Below are 6,161 nucleotides of genomic sequence, written 5' to 3'. Positions count from 1 at the left end.
TTCACCAGAGGTGGATCAAAACTTTTGACGCCCAACAATTTTGTCAATTGTGCATTAAATATGGCCTAGTATTTTATAAAAATAATTTGGTCCAATTTTGCAACAATTATTTGGGAGGTCCTTCACAAAAAAACCTCTTTTTGGGCACTCGAAAAATGGAAAATGGTTTTTTCGTCCAAAGAAAATGAAAACTTCCTTAGGCAACATTGTTTGCCATTCCAATATACACCCTTGTGCACAATATGGGATCATTTGAACAAATTATGCCACGAATGTGGCCATAAGATTGATCATTTGGCTTGAAAGCCATTGATATCCACACGTGATAGCTCGATTTTGAGAACACTTTTTTTAAAATAATTGCCGTATTACAAGTTTGCTATTTTTCCTGGGAACTTGGCCACATATAATGACACAATGCGAAGGTTTCCCAATTTTTTAATTTTTTTTGAATTTTTTATGCCCGTTTCAAAATGCGATCAAAACGGCGGGAATGACCGTTCCTAGCTAGTGGTTGAATCTTGAATTTTTTTGGTGTTTCTCTGATTAAATTGGTACTTATGTACCTAGAAATGATTTTTGGAAAAAATAAACAGCAAACTATGAGGCAGCTGCAGTTCAAATTTGACCCGCTTCCACCTAAATCGGCGGAAATTTGTCTTTTTCACGAGAGGTGGATCAATACTTTTTACACCCAACCATTTTGTCAATTGTGCATTAAATATGTCCTAGTATTTTATAAAATTGATTTCGTCCAATTTTGCAACAATTATTTGGGAGGTCCTTCACAAAAAACCTCCTTTTGGGCACTCGAAAAATGAAAAATTGATTTTTTGTACAAAGAAAATGAAAACTCCCTTAGGCAACATTGTTTGCCATTCCAATATGCACCCTTGTGCACAATATGAAATCATTTGAACAAACTATGCCATGAATGTGGCCATAAGATTGATCATCTGGCTTGAAAACCCTAAATCTTCACGCGTGATAGCTCATTTCCGAGAACACTTTTTTAAATAATTGCCGTATTATAAGTTTATTATTTTTCCTGGAAACCTGGTCACATATAATTACACAATGCAAAGGTTTCCCAATTTTTTGATTTTTTTGAATTTTTTATGCCCGTTTCAAAATGCGGTCAAAACCGCGGGCATGACCGTTCCTAGCTAGTGGTTGAATCTTGGAATTTTTTTGGTGTTTCTCTGATTAAATAGATACTTATGTACCTAGAAATGATTTTTGGAAAAAATAAAGAGCAAACTATGAGGCAGCTGCAGTTCAAATTTGACCCGCTTCCAGCTGAATCGGCAGGAATTTGTCTTTTTCACCAGAGGTGGATCAAAACTTTTGACACCCAACCATTTGGTCAATCGTGAATCAAATATGGCCTAGTATTTTATAAAAATGTTTTGGTCCAATTTTGCAACAAATATATGGTAGATCCTTCACAAAAAGAACTCAATTCGGGTACTCGGAAAATGGAAAATGGATTTTCCGTGCAAAGAAAATGAAAACTTCCTTAGGAAACATTGTTTGCCATTCCAATATGCACCCTTGTGCATAATATGAGATCATTTGAACAAACTATGCCACGAATGTGGCCATAAGATTGATCGTTTGGCTTGAAAGCCATTGATCTCCACACGGGATAGCTCGTTTCTAAGAATTTTTTTTAAAATAATTGCCATATTACAAGTTTGTTATTTTTCCTGGGAACTTGGCCACATATAATGACACAATGCGAAGGTTTCCCAACTTTTTGATTTTTTTGAAATTTTTATGTCCGTTTCAAAATGCGGTCAAAACGACGGGAATGACCGTTCCTAGCTAGTGGTTGAATCTTGGAATTTTTTTGGTGTTTCTCTGATTAAATAGGTACTTATATACCTAGAAATGACTTTTGGAAAAAATAAATAGCAAACTATGAGGCAGCTGCAGTTCAAATTTGACCCGCTTCCAGCTGAATCGGCGGAAATTTGTCTTTTTCACGAGAGGTGGATCAAAAAATTTGACACCCAACCATTTTGTAAATTGTGCATTATACATGGCCTACTATTTTATAAAAATGATTTGGTCCAATATTGCAACAAATATATGGTAGGTCCTTCACAAAAAAACTCATTTTGGGCACTTGAAAAATAGAAAATGAATTTTTAGTCAACTACGACCAATTTTTTAGTTAACTGTGACCAATTTAGATGGTCATGACATGGTACACGTGTATTGCATTTTGATTGGTCCGTGGGCGTTTCACGCGGATCGTGGATGGATCACCGTCGGATGCTCCCGGATCCAACGGCTGTCCTCACCCGAAGCCCACCTAAGCCGAAACCCTAGATCTCGTGAGTCCTCTACACATTTTCCATCCACCCCCCGCCGCCTCCTTTCTTTCTCCCCTCGCTCTATTCTCCTTCCTTTCTCCCCTTCCCTGCGCCACCCGCCCCTCTGCCACTCGCGCGCGCCCCTCACCTCGTCCGAGACCGCCGGAGACCCCCACCCTATCCTCTACCCCACCACCGCCGGCGCCCCCCACCTTTTGCTTCTTTCCCAAGCACCCGAAACCCTAGCCCACGGCACAGCCATGGCGACCTAGCTCTAGATCCGCGGGCTAGAGGTGCAGCACCGGATCCGGTCCAGGGCGCAGCCATCATGCAGCACCACCACCAGCTGGACCAGTGGCTCGCCGACGGCGTGGGTGGGGTGCTTCGCCAGACAAAGTATGCCCCCTGCCTCCCCGTGCCCGACCGCTCGCTCCGCCTCAACCTCGCCGTCTCGTAGGACCTGCGCGGCTACCTCCAGGACCGCGTCTTCACGCTCGAGGAGGACCTCCACGCCGCTGCCCAATGCATTGACCTCCTCAGGGTCAGTCCGCCCCCTTCCCCCTCCCCCGTCCATTCTGCTGTGGCGGTTACTCGCGCACTATACCTATTCGCCAGAATGCCTGATGGATCGGAACGGCCCTGTGCCGTGCGTGCAGAATGAGTCGGCGATGAACACGGAGGGGATCTGGCACTGTGTGGAGGAGAAGGAGGTCCGCGACCAGCTCGCCGCCCAGCCAGGCTCGAGAAGGAGTGCGGCCTCTACGAGTGCGACCTCAAGCGCGCCATGGAGTCATGCGACAAGCTCACCTGGGAGAGCGACGACCTATGCAAGCGCCTCAGGGACGCCCCCGACGTCAGTAACATCACCACACCCCGTATCCCTTTCCTCGCTCATATTATCAGTCGATTTCATGCTTGATGGCTCCTGTTATCCACTGATTGCTACATTCTGGATATGATTTACTGTCTGCTCTTGTGTGCTCTGCCATTGGGAAAGGAAAATTAGTTAGTTGTGTCAGTTGATGACTAATTATATCTTCCATGGATTTTAATCACTTGATGCATATTCAGTTTGACTAGTTGGTCTTGTTACATTGTTTGTTTTTGGTCTGTCAACTGTAGTAGAGCTCCATCACCTTCAATCAGGTGATTTGGTGTTGGATCAACTGTAGATCTCCATCACCATCATTGAACACTCTGCTTGCTTGCATGATACTCCTGTATGCTACTGTGGTGGCTACTTTGTATAATTACTAGTGCAGTGTTGTTTAACCAACCTGGTCCTCCAACATTCATCTTACTCACGCGCACCTTACTGAACAAGTGCAAGCGCCGCAGAGGGACAAGAAGATACTCAAGACCAACCTAAAAAAGCAAAGGACGTAACATGTTATCTCACTCTTGTACTTGCAACACCTATGTTCTGTACCTGCAACTTATCGCCCTCTCAGTGAACATTGCTTCATGCAACACTAATGTAGTCTCGACAGTTTGAAGTTTCTTTTGCATGTTTAATTCAAGGTTAAGTTATTCGAGGAGAAAAGAGCTATTGACGAAGCCAACAAGACGCTACTGTGCTTACTGGAGAAGGAGCAGAAACATCGATCCGAAAGGAAGCACTCCGCCAGCAATTCCACCAAGGTAAAAGCACCAACCAACCCAACCATAAAAGCTCAAGTGTTTACTGATTTAATTTAATCTGGTACACACACAGCACAGGCAGTACAACTGTTAGTCAAAACCTGAATTACCCTACTGTCTGGTTACCTTGACTACATTAACAATGTCATTCTTGGTGCTGCAGTAGAAGCGCAAGTCGTCGAGCCTGAAGGACATGAGCCCGGTCGGCCTAGCCATCGATTTCAACAACACAGACACATGCAGCCAAACTCCCCAGACTGTAGGGTGCACAAGAAGTGAACCCAGCCGGTTGTCCTGACATTCTCTTCTAGGTAGCTTGAACTGAAGTGAACTGAACAATCCACCCTTATGCATCTGGGCTGCTTGCCTCATCTGACTAATTTGCTGGGTTAATTTGGTTGGTTCTTGTTGGTAGAACCTCGGTCATGTAGCCTGCATTTTCCATTTTCCTCTTCCTGTTGGTAGCTGCCTGTGTCTATCATGATCCTTTCATGAGAAAAATTAGGAGTGTTACCTTGGTAACGCCACACATCCCGTCTCCTTTCCCCCTTGCAATCTAGTCTAGTTTAAAATATACATTCTTTGTCTGCTCTTGTGAGCTCTTCCCATTAGGAAACTTGGCTAGCTGCCCATATCATTTGATGAACTATACTATTATCCACTGTTTTTAATCAGCTGATGATGCATATTAAGTTTGGCTGATTTTGTTACATACATACATACATGACTTTGTTTTGGTCTGCCAACTCAACTGTGATGCCATTGCTGCTGCTCTGTAGAACTTCTGTATGTTCAGAGCATGCATCCTAATTGTCAATCTCGAGAATGCACTTCTGTATGTTTTTGATGTCAAACACTTATGCATGACTAATTGTTAAGTTGATACAATTTCTTTAGTAGACAAGCTTGGAAACTTAGACTACAGACTGTTAAACTGTTACTGATTTAGACTATAGAATTTTTAATCTTAGACTACTGGTTTATCTATGTCTCATATCATGGATTTGACCTGTACCATGCATTACACATGTGTTGATACAATCATATAGCTTATCCGATCAAACAATCTGTTCATGTTATCTTTACCTGCTGCTCTTATACCTTACCAAAACAAAAATAATTCTAACTGGGAGTAGTTTTTTTGTTCAGATTCTGTATTTATTACTACTGACATATTGTCGTGATTTACTTTTTGTACTGAATAGATCTTTTTGATATTCACAGGTTTTAGCGATCAGCCGCAGCTCTTTCATCAAAGGTGCATGGTGCAACCAAGGACAAGCACTTCATGTCCAACCAAGGTGCATGGTGCTTGCAATTGACGAACAGGAGGTCTATGAAATTTGAAGTTCAAAGACGGATAGCCCTACTCAGTAAAGAGTCGTCTCTTTTGTTTGACTGTAATAGACTGTAAATATTGTTATATTGTAATAGTAGGCATATTTGGCTTGTAATAGACTATGTACAGATTGTAGTAGACTTAGTTAGTGTTATTTGATGAACTACATTTGTACTGTTCCGTTTGAAATATTGATTATGTATGTGATTTGAAAATGTGTGCAATGGAAACCTGACTTGTGGGACCCACTTATGAGAATAATCTGAGCAATTTTGAATTTTCTGTCAAGTGGGCCTAATGTGTGAGAAGATGACAAATGGGACCAACCCCAAAATATAATGGCCCAAACAAAGTTAAAAGGCCCCGACCCAGAAATAAATAAAAAGGCTGAAATGGGCTTGGCCTATGTAACTGGCAGGAAAAAAATACATTAAAAGGCCGAATTGTTGGGCTAGGCCCATGTAGAAAATCGAATTGGACTGGGCTGAATCTTGTGCCACATCAGATTGCCACGCTGGATGCCTATGTGGCCTGGGGAGGTTGCTAGTGACCAAAACGCCACAGTAGATGTATTTTGGTCATAAACGTCTACGACCATTCCAGAAGAAAGGTCGCTATAGTCAGTTTATGACTGCCAGCTTTTGACCTTATGTTTTTGGTCACAAAAAGGTCAGAAATTGAAAACAATGACCATTTAGTGACCAATAGTGCTGGTCACAAGTTGACATATTTCTTGTAGTGAGAGCTCAAGAAACGTTATCCTGGGTATCCACCATGCTGGCAATAAGCTTAGCAAGCTGATTAGCTTTGTGCTGTTTGGCGCTAAAATCCTCCAACGCCTGCTGTTGCACCAGAAAGTA

The 6,161-nt window shown here is 42.4% G+C and overlaps 1 pseudogene; it reads left to right on the top strand.

Moving 5' to 3' along the window:
- Positions 1-2,649: 2,649 nt before the first annotated feature.
- On the top strand, positions 2,650-5,309 carry LOC123153157 (uncharacterized; annotated as a pseudogene).
- The last annotated feature ends 852 nt before the right edge of the window (positions 5,310-6,161 follow it).

Source organism: Triticum aestivum, chromosome 7A, assembly GCF_018294505.1.
Source record: "Triticum aestivum cultivar Chinese Spring chromosome 7A, IWGSC CS RefSeq v2.1, whole genome shotgun sequence".
Classification (NCBI taxonomy): domain Eukaryota; kingdom Viridiplantae; phylum Streptophyta; class Magnoliopsida; order Poales; family Poaceae; genus Triticum; species Triticum aestivum.
The sequence above is the reverse complement of the archived record's forward strand: the minus strand, read 5'-3'. Positions and strand labels throughout refer to the sequence as shown.